Here is a 17,676-nt window from a genome sequence, read left to right on the forward strand (position 1 = left end):
CTGAGCCGAAGCGCATGCCGTCCCTTTGCAGCGCACATTAACGTTTAGCAACGTCCGGTAACGTTTGTCTCGTACCGCCACCCTCCGGACGCAGCGTTTTGGGATGCAGAAAGCAGCGGCCTCCTATCGAAGCTGAGATTTTCAGGCGGCGAGGGACGATCCCCGGCTGGCGGCTGCCTCCTCCCGTCTATCAGTCGCGCTTCCTTAAGGCAGGAAAAGAAGAAAGAAAGAAAATCAGGGAAAAACTCAAGAGGCCCCAGCGAGGATCGAACTCGCGACCCCTGGTTTACAAGACCAGTGCTCTAACCACTGAGCTATGGAGCCACCTATCACTTCTCTGCTTACCGACGGCCCGTGTACCTCTGCCATTGGAACCGCCTCATAGAGGCTGCGGGTCGCGGTGCCGCCAACGCCTCACAGGCGCTGCGGGTCGCGGTGCTGGTGCCGCCGCCGCACGGAGGCTGCAGGTGACGGTGCCGCCGGTGCCCGTGGGGCTCATCAGCCCTCTTAAGGCACGAAAGTGCCACGGCGGCCCCCGGCGGGCTCAGGTTGTCCTGTGCCTCGCTAGGCCTCGGCGGTGAAACTAACGCCGCTGGGGCACTGTTCCTGCGGGCAGCAACCGCCCGCCCCGCGTCCCGCTCTCCGCCCGCCTCGGGGCGACGCCAGCCGCGTTTTGTCGCCCCCGTACAGCGGAGGGCAGGGGCGGCAGCCCCCAGCAGCTCTCCTGCCCCATGCGGCTGTGAAGGCCGCTTCCCCTGCGGCACCTCCGGCTCAGAGCCCGGCCCCCGGAGCTTCCCGCACACCCGTTTCCTCCACGGGAGAAGCCACATCGGTGGCCGAGGCACGTGTGGGTCCAAATCGCGGTCTCCTGTATGTTTTCCCCCATGGTCAGGGGTGAGCTCACCTGAGGGTAAAACTGCACCTGAGGGTGAAACTGCCACTGCGCTGAGACGTATTTCAGTAGCCAGTTGAGGCTCATGAGAGGATTGCTTCAGGGAGAAGCCATGCTCTCCACCCATCTAGCAGTGTCCGCAGCAGTTGCTCCCTGTGGTAGGAATCAGGATTTGGGGAGGTAAGGCTGTACAACATAGGGTTTTGCACCAAGTATTTTAAAATAACTGGGTTTAAATTGAGGGATTATGGTCAAATCTTCTCAGGTTTTGTGACATAAGCCTTACAGAATGGGTATAGTTAGGTTGAAAAGTGTAGGCTGACTGGGGTATAAACCCAACAGCAGATAGGCAGTGTGCAGCCTTAGTTTCCCATTACAGAGTAAGAAGGTTTGAAACCAGCAAAGATTTCCTCCTTTTCTCTGCATGAAAGAGCCAGTCTGGCCCATGCAGCCCCCCTTAAAGCTTAGGTGAAGGTGAAGAGGTAAGCTAAGAGGAAACCAAGAGGCAGTCGTAAATCAGAGCTGTTCCGCTGCACGCTGCAGTCATGTTCTAGCCAAGCAGGCATGATTTGCTGGGTGCAAGCCTCCAGCTGTGTGCGGGCAGGAGGAAGGCTCCTTGAAATGAGAATGGACAGAAAAAGCTGCATTAAGGAGTTAAAGACCTTTCATCCAGCCCACACTCAACAAATCATGAACTGGGGCAACGTCCTCGTGTTTTATGTCTTATTTCACCTTCTCTTTAAATAGACATGATCTCTCTGGACAAAGTGGACTGGTTCTGGTGAACTCTGTCTTGTTGTTTATGTAAAACGCTAAAATAACTTTAAAATACCTGCTTTTGAGCCTAATGTGGCAGCTGATAAACTCACATTTCTTTGGTTGCTTTTCCCCCCCCTTTGCTTTGAAGATGGTGACTCTTTAGAGCCCTTCCTAAAGGGATAAGATGTCTGTGGTGGGTGTTGTGCCTCAGGGAACTGAAACACAAGTGTAGCTTGTTCTGTAAGCTTAAAGTAGGCAGGAGCAGAACTGTCTATGAAATAAACCTACCCTGGTCAGTTTCATAGCACTGAGCAACAGGGTGAAATGTATTCTGAGAACAGAACATTGTCGAATTCAAGCTTTCTGTGGTAGTAGGTGTACCTATAGCTGCTGCTTTTTAACTTAGGTGCACTCTGTAACTGCTGTTGTTGCTTCCAGAGTCCTTCTGCTGCCTGCTTAGAGCGCACTGCAAGGTGGGCTACACTGTGTAGCAGGGTATTAAGTCCTACACCTTGGGTGGGATTCAAGGTGGGGGCACCATGCTATCTGCAAGCTCTATAACTTCTATTTGTAATGGAAGTGAGGAAGGGAGACACTTCAGGGTGCAGTTCATCTTGTCTGAGGTTAAACCTCTAAAGTAACTCATTTGAATCACAGTCTACAAGTGCTTGTTTCTCAGTTGACTATGAAAGGGGTCGATGATGAGGATGTCAGTGGTTAAGTGAGATGTGTCTCACTTGGTTCATACCAACCAAGTTCTGGTATTGAGCTGTGAAGGACCAGCCGCAGCTTTAACAGCTACATCAGCGCTGCTTATTGCTTGTCTGAAAGCTCCTGATGCTCTTAGCTAGCCCATACTCGTGGTGCCATTTGCACAACAATAAACTTTAGTTCAACTTAATACCCATGTGCTTTAGATGTTTAAACTAGAGTAACTGTAGCTGGGAACTTCCCATAGGAGGACCAAGAGAATTTCTGGGGAGATAGCAAGAGAAATTATGTATCTAAAGAAGCCTCTGATTCTTTCTAGTTGATTTCTGCAACTAGACACACAGAGTGGAAAATGAAGCGTTTAGGCAATAAAATGCCATTCTAGTCTGTTGTTCATTGCTGTTGAAAGCCACGAGGTGGAACCTAAGTACTGTGTGAAGAGATGAGGAAAACCCAGCCTTCAGATGCTGGAGAGAGTGGATTTTTACCACACTGGTTGAATAAATCTAAAAATCTGTAGGATGATTTACCTTTAAAGATAGGCCAAACATGTAGAGATCCACGTTTCTCTATGCTGTGTAGAATTCCTGCTGATTTGCAGTAAGATTACACTTGTGTAGTGTGTCCCCCTTGATAAACTAAGGCTTTCTCGAGCGCATGTTCTTTTCACCTGGTTCTCCACTGGTAAAAGTGAAGAAATAACAGCAGCTGTTTGGTAAAACCCCTGTGCAAGCAAGTAAGTGCCCTTTGCAAGCTGCCTTGATGATACAACCCATTGGGCTTTTTATTTCAGTTTTGCAAGACGTGCTCCCCAAGGTAGGAGGAATGCTGAAGGCTGTCAGGAGCAGCATGCAGGAAAGTTGTGAAGAAGGAGCAGGCTTTGAAAGATATATCACGGACCACCTCTACACCAAGGATAGGCTCAAGCTAGAAAATGGGGTGGGTACTGGAACTGATGCAGAGGGTTGACCAATGTACGGGGGGGGTTGTACAGGGGGTTGTACAGGCGGGTTTGAGGAATTGGATTGCTTAAGCAAAGGTATTGTCTGTACCTATCATGCCTACTAAGCAGAACAAAAGCACTAGCTATTGATAAGGAGAAGCAGACACCTGGTTCTATTGACAAGGAAAAGCAGACACTTGGTTCTATTGACAAGGAAAAACAGACACCTGATTCTACTGATAAGCACCTATTGATAGGAAAAAGCAGACCCCTGAATCTACTGTTAAGGGGGAGAAGCAGATGGTTGATGGCTGGGACCAAACCCTAAGGCCATAAGTGAAGAAGAGGAAGACTCATTTACTTCATCTTGAAGACCCCTACCCACAGGAGGAAGACTCATTTACTTCATCTTGAGACCCCTGCCCATGACCAGAGGGGGCACTGCGCAGGTGCAAAGGACCTTCTAGCTCACTGTAATATGAAGCGGGGATAGGACATGAATATGTATAGGCGTATGGTGCAACCTTATAAATGTAGAGGGAAACAACACTGAGGCACGCATGACTTTGAGGAATTATCCCCGTGCGTCTCAGCACTGAATAAAAAGCATACCTACTTTACAACTTTAACGAGTTGTGGAGTCAATCCGCGCATCAGAACAACAGATACAGCCTTGCACTCAGTCTGGACCAAGGCTGTTAGAACAGGACTTAGTTGTTCCTGACTAGCTCCTTGCCTGGCCTTACCAGCGCCACTGAACAAATATGTGTGTAACTGTATGTAAAGCTGATGTCAGGCCACAGATGTCATAGAATCATAGAATAGTTAGGGTTGGAAAGGACCTTAAGATCATCCAGTTCCAACCCCTCTGCTGTGGACAGGGACACCTCACACTAAACCATGTCACCCAAGGCTCTGTCCAACCTGGCCCTGAACACTGCCCAGGGATGGAGCATTCACCACTTCTCTGGGCACCCTGTGCCAGTGCTTCACTGCCCTCACAGTAAAGAACTTCTGCCTTATATCTAACCTGAACTTCCCCTGTTTCAGTTTGAACCCATCACCCCTTGTCCTATCACTACAGTCCCTGATGAAGAGTCCCTCTCCAGCAGTCATGTAGGCCCCCTTCAGATACTGGAATATAGCCCATCCTAACTTACAAATGATTTTTTACTGACTTTGGGGGGGTTCATCAGCCACTGCACAATTTTGAGCTGGTACTCAATATCTTCGTGTACAGCATCACTTCAATCTGAACAAATAACTTGAGAACTAGGATCAACTGTGTTACTGTGAATCCACTTCCGTCTTAAGAGCAGTGAGCTAATCTCATACATATTCCACATGATCTTATTGCCATATCTTGCATTCAGATGCTAACAGAGAAGCAAACCAAGGGAATGACTCTTCAGGCAGTTGGTTCGTGAATTAATGCTAGAAATTCTCTTTCACCACAACATTCTCTTTTCTAAACTCCATTGCCCGCCAAGACACCCAGTTCCCTGCTCAGTTCTGTTGTACTGGTGTTTTTCAGGGTTCTCAAATTTGACTGAAACCAGTTAGCAGATTTGAAAGTTTCTTGGGGCTGGCATCCAGTGTGGTTACATGAACCATTTTCCAAGGAAAACCAAGCTGAAAATGTACTGATCACATTTTCCAAGCAAGTTTTTTAAGTTCCTTGGAAAACAGACCATTCAAGAATGAGTGTGAGGCAGAGGAACCGGGAGATCCAAAGTGCCCATCCTTACTCTGCTTTGGGCTCTGCCACTTCACCCTGTGCCCTGTTTCCACTGCTATCCAGCACTTCTTTCCCAGACTCCAAGAGGCATGGTGGATGTGTGTGTTTGTAGCATGCTCTATAAATGCAAAGTCTTATTATTATCAGCATAAAAATAAAAGATTGCAAGTGGGCTGGAATGGAATAAAACCTCCCTGCCTCTTCTCTCCCAGGAGAACACATTCATCTTCCCACTTACTGGACTGGACCAACATATGCCACAGAACAAGCTGAAACATTGGATGGAAGGTTCCTGTGTACTTTCCCACTTGTGAATTGTTGTGTTGTATTGACACCCTCTGCAACCCATTCCCTTGGTTCCCATTGCTGGTTGGGGTTTGGAACGTGGATTACACAGGCAGTTCTGCGTGCTCTGGGTGTGTTGTCTTCAGCTGCCAAACTGCTGAGGGTCCTGTGTACAATCCGACCAAGTTCCGAATATCTGCAGTTTATGAGGTGAACAAAGATAGCAACTGGTAATGCCAGGTTTTCAAAGAGGGGGTAATTGGCTGTTTCCAAGTCTTTCCTTTGCTTCTGAAGGGCCAAACTGTCTGCAGGACCTTGAACTTCCCTTCTTCTGAGTAAGCCTGGACACAGTTCAGCTTTGTGACTGGGTTTGGGTTTGTGTCCCCTTTATCGTTTTTCCTGTCTTTGATTGCATTGGAAATACTGAAAGTACAGCCTTCTTTGGGGTACTGACTGTTGTCTTTGGCTTTCCTGATGTAACACATCATGCAGAGCTGAAAATGAATAGGAAGAGAATGAATGATAATGTTTTGGATCTTAAGGATTTGGATTAAGCTTTGTGTAAAGCTTTTAGTTTGAGGCTTGTCTCTTTTAAAGTAGCTCACTATATAATAGTCCTGACCAGCTAATGAAGGCTAACACAGGTGATACTACATCCTTCAGACACTGGCATCCAGCCTGCACTCTAATGGCTTTGACAAATCCCCTCAAGCAGAATTACCAAGATGGCTCCATGATCAAATGTGCCCAAAAGCTTTAAAAGCACCACTGGGAACGTCAGACAGGACTGATGAGGTTAAGCTCACATCTGCATGAGGGGATAAATTGTTCCTGAGTGTAATTCACAAATCAGGGCATTAGACTATTGTAATCAAACTCCAAGTGAGCCTCTCTGTAGGGCATAAATATCAGCAGCTGTTCTTCATACATGACAGATCTCTTTCAAAGCTTATACATGTGTATTAATTCTTCTTCCAACCAAACTTTAATAGAAGGATAGCTCAGCTTGCCATAGGGCACAGAAAGTGCATCTTAATTCACTTAGGTAACTGATGTATTAATGCTTTTAGTGTGTTGGGAAATGCTTGTCTCAGTTTACTTTGCTGTTGTGTGAGTAAATTTAGAAGTGATTCATTTGTAACCTCCAGCCAGGACTGAGTGAAGGGCAGTGGGTTTATCAAGCCTATGAGTTCTGCAGTGTGGAGTGGAACTGATTCAACCCCTGTGGAAAGGCTGGGTCAGGATGTGATTAGGGTCAGGGTGCAGAGGTGCCTCTGCCAGATATATGATGAACAGATCAGTGTACAAGTTACATTAGTATATATGTGAACTTTATCCAGTGGGATTGAAAGAAGGCGATAGCCACCTGATCTAGTTCAAGATGTCCCTGCTCATTGGACTAGATGATACTTATTCTATGAAGATTTTGTCTGTATGAATTGGAGCCTGTTTAGATATCAGAGCAGCAAAATACTAAAGCGTTGTCAGTTTCAGTAGTGTTCAGAAGTGTCCTGAAATGTCTGCCTTGTACCAGTCCATAGTCCTTTTCTATGCCTTCTAGTGTGTCTTCATTTGAGTGGTGTAAAGTCTTACTGCTCTTCAGGAATTTGTTATTGTACTGGTTGGTTTTCCTTTTTCTTGTAATCTCCCATTGAAAAGGAGGGAGTCACTCCTTTCACTGAAATACAGGCTGTAAAACAGACTCGGGTCATCCTCTGTGACCCAGAGCATGAAACCCAGTGTGTTAAGACCACATTCCTTATCAGGAGGGTAATTTGAGTATAGATTATGTGGAATATCATTTGCCTGGTGTTTGTTAGGTCTTATAGTTGCTTTATACTTTCTGGGCTATCAAACTCACCTTACAAAGTAGGGAATAATTTAGCAGTTTATCTATGAAATAGAATCAGCTGCGTTGGCAAAGACCTTTAAGATCATCAAGTCCAACCATTATCCCAGGATTGCCAAGACCACCACTAAAACATGTCACTGAGTTCTTAGTCTTCCAGTTAGGACATTACTGAATTGTGGGATTGTGCTGTGTTGTTGTTGTTTTCCTGAAAAAATACTAATTTTCATTTAGTGCTGCAGTTGAGGCAGAACTGCTTCAGGATTGAAGGCATCGGTGCCTATTGATATGGTAAAAGAGATTACAGCTGGGAAATAGCTCTTCCAAACAGTTCTGGAAAGAAAATGGTCACATTTTCAAGTAAATAAAAATTGATCCATTCCATTTTTATGGTAAATAAATAAGTACTCTATGAAGGAAACAAAGCTAAAAAGAGAAATGCTTTTAAAGACTGACTCAGCTATTATAGTTTTATAGGACAAGTGAATGAAAGTTGTTTGGATTCTTCCCAGAATAAATACACACACTTTTAAAGTCCTCTGGAGAATAAAAGCAGCAGCAGTAATATAGAAGCACTAGTTTATTCTCTAATCCACCAGATACTTTTGTGTTAATATGGAGTGCACATGGCCAGTCCTAAACCGTTCTTTTGCCTCACACATCTGGAGTCCTTGAACGTGTCTACGAAGCAAGAGTAGAGACCTACGTTGTTCTTAGTGCACTAAGTTGGAAGGGAAAGGCAAAGAAGCTTGGGTTTGCTTGTACCCATCCCCTTAGATGTGTCCTTGGGCTCAGAGTTCTCTGTAAGGAGAATTCTTGGTATATATTGTGGGATGTCTGGAAAAGAGATAGTAATAAATACATCATTTTATATGGAAGATGGATAATGCAGTGCTTAAGAATGTGAACTGGAAAATAAATCAATGCAAAAAGACTTTCTGTTCTTCGGTGTTCATTTCTCTTTTTTCTTTCCCCAGTGAATGTTCCTCAGCAATCTCAACAAAAGGATGGTTTTAGAAATATCTTGCTGAAGATCTCAGCTATTACTGCCTTTCCTCATGGGAATTGAGGCTTGCAGACCGGAAAGCGGAGCGTCACAGCTCATATTCAAAGCAGCGAGTAGCAAGTCAAGGTAATTTCAAGACTTAAGTTGTTGTTTTGAGCTGAATTGATGGTCACTTGTAAATCACTCAGATGTGCTTAGTGAAAAGTAACAGCACACTGCTGGCTCCTCTGAGCTCCTGAATTTACAGGGATAATTGTGCAACGTGAATCTAGGTTTAATTTCTCTCTACGTCTTCCATTTCCATTTTATGCTTGCTTGCTCTGCAGTGACCCCTTTTAGACTGCTGGTTGTATAAATCTTTGTCACACAGGGTCACCAGGTTTGAGGAAAAGGAGATAAAAACTGTGAACAAAAAGAAACCTTACATTTTTTTCATTAGATACTGTGCTGGAAGTAGGTGTGCTCGCAGCAGGCTGATTTAGCTTGTTCACATGCCATGCTAAATGTCTAAACTAAATGCAGTCTAGTAGGGCTTTGTTAGTTTCTTTGCAGAAACAGTTGCAGAAACATTTCATACAGCAGGAGCTGATCAATCAAACTCTAGCTGAAGAACCCCAGAATGATCAGTATCAGAAGGGGGCCTATAGGGATGCTGGAGAGGGACTCTTCATCGGGAACTGTAGTGATAGGACAAGAGGTCTATGACCAAACCAGTCTATGATGCTATGACCCTTTCCACCTGACTTTCTGCACCAGCTATTGACTGCTGCAGTGTACATTTAGTGTGCTCCATATGTGTCTGGGGAAAGGAGGGGAGGACTGCATTTTCTATCTTAGTTGTAATACTTCTCCTTTTACAAACACGCCTTTGCCAAGAGGAAAAAAAAAAAAAAGCAAACCCTGAAAACTCCCCAGTCCATTAAATTTGAATGTTATGTAGATGAAACTCCCAAAGCCCATGGGCCCTGACCACAGCAATGTTTAGATGAATTAGCAGTCTGAAAACCTTTATCTCATCCCTCTGACCTAGGGTTAGTCCCTTCAATGCCTTCTCCAGGCTCATCCTTCCAGTTTTCATTTTAGCATTTTTCCTGTGGTGCGGCAGAATGAAGCTTGAAGCTGATGTTTTCTTTAACTGTTGTTTGGGAAAGGAGCATCAGAGGCTGATACTCTTTCTGTGGATCAGTATGTTGTGGCCCAGGCTGGGGTAATGTGTAGATATTTTGGTACATAGCACCCAAATACAAAGCCTCAGAGGCTGGAACAGTGTTTCCAGGAGTGCATGTCCACTTCCCAGCTGTTTTGAATGCTGTTTCATTAGTTTTACTCGTGTTGGTGGGCACTGCCTGGCGCAAGGAGTCCCACATTCATGGTGTCAGTCCTCAACCATGGGACACCGCAAAGCTTTGTCCTTCACGTTTCTGCCTTAAGTGCTCCTTATCGTAGAATGGCTTGGGTTAGAAAGGACCTTAAGATCATTGAGTTCCAACCCCCTGCCATGGGCAGGGACACCTCACACTAGACCATGTCACCCAAGGCCCTGTCCAGCCTGGCCTTGAACACTGCCAGGGATGGAGCGTTCCTCACTTCCCTGGGCAACCTATTCCAGTGCCTCACCACCCTAGCAGTAAAGAACTTCTGCTTGGATGTAGCTGTTGAATGTTAGATGATCACTGTATGTGACAATGTCTGTCTTGCAAGTCCCTGTGGGTGTACCCTAGATTCCAGATTTTCCTATGACAGGCACAGGTGAAGGCACGTCGTACTCTTGGCAGCATGAATTATGCTGCATTGTGGAATCTTGCACTCAGTTAACGTTAGAGGCTGAGCTGTGCAAAGCTCTTCCAGCTGATCATGAGTTAACCTACTGCCTGTATTGGACACAGAGCTATGGTACATCCAATTAATGTACTTCACGGAGGAGGAGCAATTTACAGAAATTGCACAGCAGGTCAAAATAGAAGTGCAGGACATGGAGTTTCTTTCTTCTGGGAGCAAACTGGAGCAAGTTGCCTAGTGTATTTACACTGTGAAGCTCAGATCCTGCCTTGTACTGTGCTGTCCTAATCTAGGCTAGATGATAATAGGCTAGAGTCTGTGACATATAAAAAGATGACTTTAAATGACAATTTGAGCCGTGTAATTCAGTATCTGGACATGCTTTTGAGATGCTCATATTTCAAACGAGGCTCTTTAATATCCTTTCTGTCTCTCAAAGCTGCTGTTGGATGGAAAAAAATCATCTGGCTTGTGGGATGCTGATAAAAAATAATTCTTTATGTCTGAATTTATATGCTGTGTTCAGTCCCAATAAGGAAAATTGGAGGTGATCCCATTAACAGAATCTTCATCAGGTGCTCCCCTCTGGTTTTCATTTTGCCTCAGGAGCACGCAGATGAAAGTGAGACCTTTTTCAGAGCTCTCATCTTGCAAGTGTCCAGTGAAATGATGAGATCTGAATTATGTGCTGAGGTTGAAATGTCGTTATTGTGCAGGAAAGGACATCTTCTGAAACTGTCAGAGTTGGAATATATAAAACCACACACGCAATAATTTGTCCAAAGCTGCTATCAGAAAGACAATGTCAGCCAAAATGTCCCACCTTGCAGGTTTAGAGCAGAATGAAGTGATTTTCTGACCCCTGTAGTACTCACAGGGCAGTGTAAGTCTTTCTCCTGTATAATCCCACCTGCCTTTCTCTGACAGTCTGTCCAGGTCTTGGATGCTAATGTACAGTGTCACTAATCCTCTTTGTCACATAAATAATGAAGCTCGCTATTGCAGGCTGCTGTCAACACAACACATGATGACTTTATTTGTCTTTTACTATTTGTCTTATCATCCCACTGACTTTCATCAGTAGTTCTGCTGAGTAATAGCAGTAAGAAAACATAATGGAAGTGTACCAGGGGACCCTATCTCTGAATCGCCAGTTATGCTACCTGATAGATATATCCTTCTGGTAACAGACTGTTTATCAAAGCATCTGTAGACATGAATTTCTTTGAAGCAGCTGTCTAGGGAAGGTGTTTTTCATGAGCTTGGGGACAGAGGGAGTGTAGCAGGTTGAGAGTGGACCTGGAGCTGTGTGTAGGGGTTTTTGGCAGATGTTACATGCAGGATGAGATCCTGTGAAACAGGATAAGGTTACAAGTATGTACTGGAGAAATGGGAGAATTTATCTTAGACTCTGCCAAGCTTTGTGCAACTGCCAGTGTAACATTAAAGTTCAGTATCTCTTGAACTCATTTGTAAATAATCTGCATGTAAACTGTATTGTAACACTGCTTGACAGCTCTAAGGAGTGGCATAATTGCTCAGCTATAATGTTATAACAGGTTGCTTCTCACCCCTTTAAACCTGCCAGCATAGTACAGTGCTGATTCAGGGAGAAGCATGGGAATGTCTTCTGGTGGGAACAGTGATGCTTCAACTGGTATGGCTTCTGCATTTGTTGTGTCTGCTGCATCTGCCAGTTTGAGCAAAGTGTTGTGGATTTGCGGTGTAGGAACTGGAAGGGAGCTCATATTATGTAATCTTTGAACTATATAATCTGAGTTTTGAACTATATAATCTGGGACACCTTGGAACTTGTTTGAGCAGGTGAAGTTTCCAGCTAGTGACATCCTTGTGGGCTCACTGCAGCATCATGCAAGGAGACATGCAGTGTCCCTGTAAGTGCTCTTCTTGTGTCCCTGTGCACTTGCCTTGCACTCAGCAATAAGTGTAGCACCCTAAACACTGGAAGTTCTGTCATATCCTCCCGCATTCTGAAAGAGCTATAAAGCATTAAATCAGTAATGCATGTGATCATTCCAGTTTTGATGTGCCACAACCCCCTGTTTTTCTTAGGGCTGAAAGTTACCCTTCACTAGCTCTTTCAGGCTTGGCTATCCTGTTTTGGTAACGGTCTCCTGACTGAACTGGTTTGTGACCTTCAGGACATTTGGCGGATGGGGTGTTCCACCCCAAAATACATTCTGTATTTGTTTGCTCTTCGCTTGTACTCTACCATCAGATTCCACCCTCTATTCTTACAGGTATAATTTCCATTTATCATACATAATAAAATATGTAGTAGGAGGTTTTCACTTGCTTTTAGGTATGCTCTCACATACCTGAAGTGTAGTCCACAGCCATTTACCCAGCCATAGCTACGTCAGGAATCTTGCTGAATGGAAGAGGGTATTCTGTGTATCACAAAGGAAAAAGATATTCTGTGTATCACAAAGGAAAAACTGAAGCAGAAAAAATGTATGAAAACAAACAGCAGGAAATTGGTGGTGCAGGAGCTGAAGCTCATCTGCAAGGTGTTAGTTTGTCCATCTGAGCATGTGCAACCAGTACAGTTCTCAATAGTGTTCTCAATTGCTCAGGCACATGGGTTTTTCCTCTCTGGTTGTTGAGCACTGGTAAGTGTGGTACTTGTGTGGCTGCACAACAGCCTCTTGCATGAGCTTTGGGGTCAAAAGGAAGTGTTCTATGCTGTGAAGCTCAGCCTAGAGAGGAGCCCATGGGTCTTGACAGAAGAACCTGCACCTTTATGGCAGGATGAGTCAGACCTGTTGCCCTCACGGTGAGTATGAGGGCTGGAAGATCACATGTGTCTTTTAAGGGCAGATGAGTTTAATTTGAGGTGACAATGCCACAATCATTTCCAGCTTTTCACTCTCATCTCTGCTTCTCCAATCCTGCTGCTGGTGCTGGCACAAGCATGAACCAATACAGCTTGGTGCAGCTCCCAGTTGCTGGTGTGAATGGGAAGGAGTGACAGGAATGGGAAGTGGGAGAGTTGTTTTTTGGAGCAGCTGGTGGTTCTGTTGGCTTATGGAACCACAGCATATGACTGTAAGCACTCACAGGCTGTAGTTGTAGCCATGCAGTTATTATCTGTTCTTTCCAGATTCTTTAAATTGAACATCCTGTACTTTCACTGCTTGTTTTGGAAACACATGTAATATGCTTCCTCTGCAATGCACCTCAACTTACTGGAAGGACTCTTAAGTTCTTCTTGTATTTCTATTTGGAGATCAAACAGGACAAATCCCTACCTGGAGTGCAGGGGTTGATTTGACCTGCCCCGCTATGGCATTGTCGTCATCTCCCTGCTGCCCCTTAACAGACCACAAAGCACACCTGGAAGCAGGCAATCGCCCATGGGTGCTAGTTTTCAGCTTTGACCTATAGCAGCTCAGCCATCCCTCAGCTTCATCCATTTTCTTTCCTTTTTCTGTCTCTGTGGGCTTATGTTTTAGGCAGTAAGTCTCTCCACAGTAGACAAAATACATGTCAGAGGTCTCCCATGTGGCATGGTTGCTACTAGGTACCGAGATGCTCTTGTTGGTGTGATGACTTAAGAAAGGGTACTTAGGACCATGTGTTGGTGTGGTTCACAGTCACTCCCCAGTGACAAACTTGCAGTGAGAAGTGTGAGCTTGTCCCCTCCATTGGGAGTCCTCTGTCTCTCCTGGTGTCAAAGGCAAGCTGTCTTCCTGAGCTTGGGAAATTGTCAGGGCTTTGGGAACTGCTTCCTTAGGCTGATGGAGGTACAGGTGGAAAGCAAAGAAAGGGAGAAGAGGGTGAGTAAAAAGGAAGATGCAGGCAGACCCAGTATGTGCTGTTCTCTCACCATCTCCTGGATGGGGACAAGGTAGGTAGGGATGTGCCTCATGTAGGATGTTTCCTATTTGCACATCAGGTATAATTGCAAGTCTTTGAAGATCATAATTAACGTTTCTATTGCTTGGAGGAGGAGGACTATGCACACAAAGCGTTTGCTATTGAGAAACTGATCCTATTTCATGATGTTTATCAGCAGTCGACATTCTGTTCCTCTTGCCCATTACAGGGGTGAGAAGGCATTAGCAAGCGGGGTTCTATTTGCTTCCCTTACTGGTTGGTTTCCTTGTTGTTGGCTAAGAAATAATGAAGCTTGTTCAGAAGGAGCCTGTGCAGGTTTATTTCTGAAATCTTTATAGAAATGTGTGGACAAATTGTCTGAGCCTGGGGCATTTCCAGATTGCATATTCTTAATTGTATTAAACACTTCAGAGCCATCTGATGCACTGTCTCACAGCTCAGCCATCTGCTCTGGAAATGTAGGCAAGCTTTGCTTCATGGAGAAACTCTGAGTCACTCATACTGGAGTGTCATTAGATGGCCCCTGGGCTGCTCTTTGGTGGAGAAGGCTGCTATACTGTCACTGCTGATAGTGTGCTGATTGAGAGAAACATAAGGATTTAGGGGCTCATTAGTTTTGATTTATCAGGCTAAAAACGTAGCTCTCTTGCCTTTGTCTTTGCCAAAAGACTAGTTACTCCCCCAGTCCAAACCATTACAAGTGGTGGTGTTGTTTTAGTTGCATTGTATTTGTTGTTATAAACCTACAAAGCCCACTCGGCTTTCAGAACATATTCTTGTGGACTTCTAAGGTAAGGCTTTTTTACTTGATTACAGCACTTAGAAGCTTTGATGCTTTTCCTCTTGCAACACCCACATGAGGCTGGGAATATGGTTACCCTCATAAGAGTAATGGGAGGATGTACAGAGAGATAAGGTTAGGTAGGAGATGGTGCCTTGCAGTAAGGACTACACCAGCTGCCACTTCAGTGCTGGTTTTGTATCTGCTGGTTCCTGTGTGCTCACTTTCTTTCCCCAAGACACAGAGACTCTGTAATTAACTTGCTAAGAGATTCCCTGGAGGCAATGGGGTGTTTTGGACTTATTTTGGCCAATAAACCAAGCATTTATATTTATTTGCATATTATTTGTGTGTTTTTCAGTTGTTAGGTCCAAGAATACATATTTCCCAGAAATGCTGTGGGTTACAGAGGGTTCTACAGGCCTAAGGCTCCAGAGCATCACACATTTACAGAAGTCTAACTTTGATTTGGTTAGAAGTAAAATCCTGAACCTTCCATCTTTGAACCTGAAACCATATTTGGTGGCCACCCCATTCCTTCCAATTCGAAGATAGGAAGTGAGTCCAAATGAGGAATTAACTGTGCTAAGTTAGAACTTGTGCTCCATCATCAGCCTTTCAGAAGTGGCAGAAAGGAGCGCTTTTCTCCCTTCTGGGTTTGCCAAAGTCTCTCACTGGCAGGGCTGAGAATGCAGGAGACTTACAGCTTGTGTGGGGCACAGGAGACTTCGCAACTTCCTGCTTCAGCTCCTGCGTGTGCACTGTGTCACAGGACAAATGTCAAATTGCTTTTTCCCTTCTCTCACCCCTTTTCCAGCTCTTCCTATTGAGAGCATTTATTAAAGAAAAACAGTTTTCTTTACACAACCAATCTAATCTATCGGACATGGGCAGTCAGTGTGCTGTGCTTGAGTAAGGTTCATTACTTGTAAGAGGAATGCTTTGGTTGTTACCTGTTTAACCCTCTTCCTCTGACTAATCAAAGTCCCAGAGTGATTGCTCTGACTATCTGGGCTGATCCCAAGATCACAACTCAAACTGTGATCAGTTCTATATGCTAAGAGGGGCTGACTGCTCCTGGTTTCCTAAGGGTAATTCAGAAGCAATGCCATGGAAATGAAATGACATTATTCAGGAGCAAAGTTGGGATAAACATGATGAGAAACCAAGCCATTTCCCTCTTCCTTATCTTTATTTAGGTGACACAGCAAGCATCAAGCAGGGCTGCAGCTTTGGGGGTGGTTTTGGTGTCTGTAAAAGGAACTTTGTTGGGTGAAGAGGCTTTGTTCTGCCCAGATTCATTCCTGGCTCTTTTGCAGTCTGCTGTTCTTTTTCTGCTGTGCTTCAGAAGGTGCAGTTTCGGGAAGAGAGAGTACAACAGTGGCTTGAGGCCATCTCCGCTTCTATTCCTCAGCTTCTCAGCTGCTCAGTGGCCAGTTTAAATTAGAGCAGCCCCCGTGGGGGCTCTTGCAGTCGCTTTACCCAGCTGCTTCTCTTTCTGGAGCACAGAATGCTTCCATCACACCCCCAGTCCTGGCACTGCCATTGTGCCAAGGACAGGGGTGGTAGCCCTGTACAAATACATGCAGGCCCTGTGCTGCCCTGTTGCTGCTGTTGTACTGCTGGAGCGGTGTGGGAAGACTGAAATGGGTCTATATTAGTTCTATACAATGCTTTTATTATTTCTTTGGGGTGTTGCAACACTTGGAGTATATGAATTTTGATGTTACAGAGTCCACATTTTAATATATTAGGGGGCAAGATTTGCTGTCAGTGGTGGAAAAAGCAGGGTGGAGGCATTCCAGCTATGCTTGAATCTCCTGTGCATTTGTACAGCTCAGTATATAACTAAGTCCAGCTTTTTTTTGCTGCATTCTTCCTCCTTTCTCATTATATTGCAAGAGAGTGAATGCCTGGGAAAATGGATGAAAATATGGCTCCTGAGCCACTGCTGGTAGGGTGAGATCCTGTTAGACCTTCCCATTGTATGGGGTTAGCTGAGAAGCACATCAGAACAGTAGTTGGGGTTGACACACTGATTGCCAAGTAAATCTACAGTGGCAGTGCATGCCTGAGGTTTAGTCAGGGTCCAGACTAGTGAGGTACATGGATGGGCATGGCTATGTGCATCATAGCTCTGGCAGGGCCAAGGGTGGAAGCCCTGGCTTAGAAGGGGTTCCTATGCGAAAGATGGTTTATACTTCATGATGAAGCTAATCATAGCACCACAGAATGGTTTGGGTTGGAATGGACCTTAAGATCACCCAGTTCCGACCCCCTGCCACGGGCAGGGACACTTCACACTAAACCATGTCACCCAATGATCTGTCCAGCCTGGCCTTGAACACTGCCAGGGATGGAGCATTCACCACTTCCTTGGTCAGCCTGTATTTCCTTGGCTCATAAATATTCATGGAAAGGGGCACATTAAAAGAAACAGGACCATTGGCTCTACCAAAACAAAATGCCTTACCACTCTCACAGTCAAGGACTTCTTACGAAGCTCATGGGGAAAAGAGGGCCTTTTGGTTCTCTGACTAAAAGCAAAGAAAAGGTGGGAAATGGAAAGGAGAGACAGACTTTCCTGGAAGTCTTTATTAAATTAGAGAAGCCTGAAGCCTTATTTCCTTTCCTTCTCCTTTGGTGTCTCCATTTTGCAGTGCACTGATGCTCTCCTGCTCAGACTTCTCTTACTTCGCTGGCCACAAAACAGCTATGAGTAGGCAGTAGTAGCAAGGCTTCAGGAAAGCTTTTGCTTCCTTATACAACTCCTGAGAATAAAGTTATGTTTGAGTCCTGAGTCCTTGTTTTCTGTTAGAAATGCACAATCTCATGCCAGTGTTTAAAATAGCTGATGGTCCGGAAGTACAGAATTCAGGTTCCAGTTGCAGGTCTGACTCACAGTCCCATTGCACACTGCAGCACACTGTTTCAGTGTATAAATGGGTGGTACAGCATAGGCCTATTTTGGGATTTCTTCTTCCAGTTCCAGATGCCAGAAGTGGGATAGAAGTTAGAAAAAGTAGAATTAATAGAAACAACAACACTGACTATGTCTAAACTTTGGCATGT

The 17,676-nt window shown here is 45.0% G+C and overlaps 1 long non-coding RNA gene and 1 other non-coding gene across 3 annotated transcripts in view; one reads left to right on the top strand and one right to left on the bottom strand.

Moving 5' to 3' along the window:
• Nucleotides 1-251: 251 nt before the first annotated feature.
• Nucleotides 252-324, bottom strand: TRNAT-UGU (transfer RNA threonine (anticodon UGU)). Its single transcript has one exon. It is a non-coding gene; the product is annotated as a tRNA-Thr (tRNA).
• A 7,834-nt stretch (nucleotides 325-8,158) lies between these two features.
• LOC133218446 (uncharacterized) overlaps nucleotides 8,159-17,676 on the top strand; it is a 33,497-nt gene continuing 23,979 nt past the window's right edge. For both annotated transcript variants that reach the window (XR_009727162.1, XR_009727161.1), the window contains exon 1: nucleotides 8,159-8,309. This is a non-coding gene — a long non-coding RNA (uncharacterized LOC133218446). The remainder of the gene's footprint in view (nucleotides 8,310-17,676) is intronic.

This window comes from Neopsephotus bourkii, unplaced genomic scaffold, assembly GCF_033783945.1.
Source record: "Neopsephotus bourkii isolate Nb327-2 ecotype Australia unplaced genomic scaffold, CSIRO-AGI_Nbou_v1 NB_114, whole genome shotgun sequence".
Lineage (NCBI taxonomy): Eukaryota > Metazoa > Chordata > Aves > Psittaciformes > Psittacidae > Neopsephotus > Neopsephotus bourkii.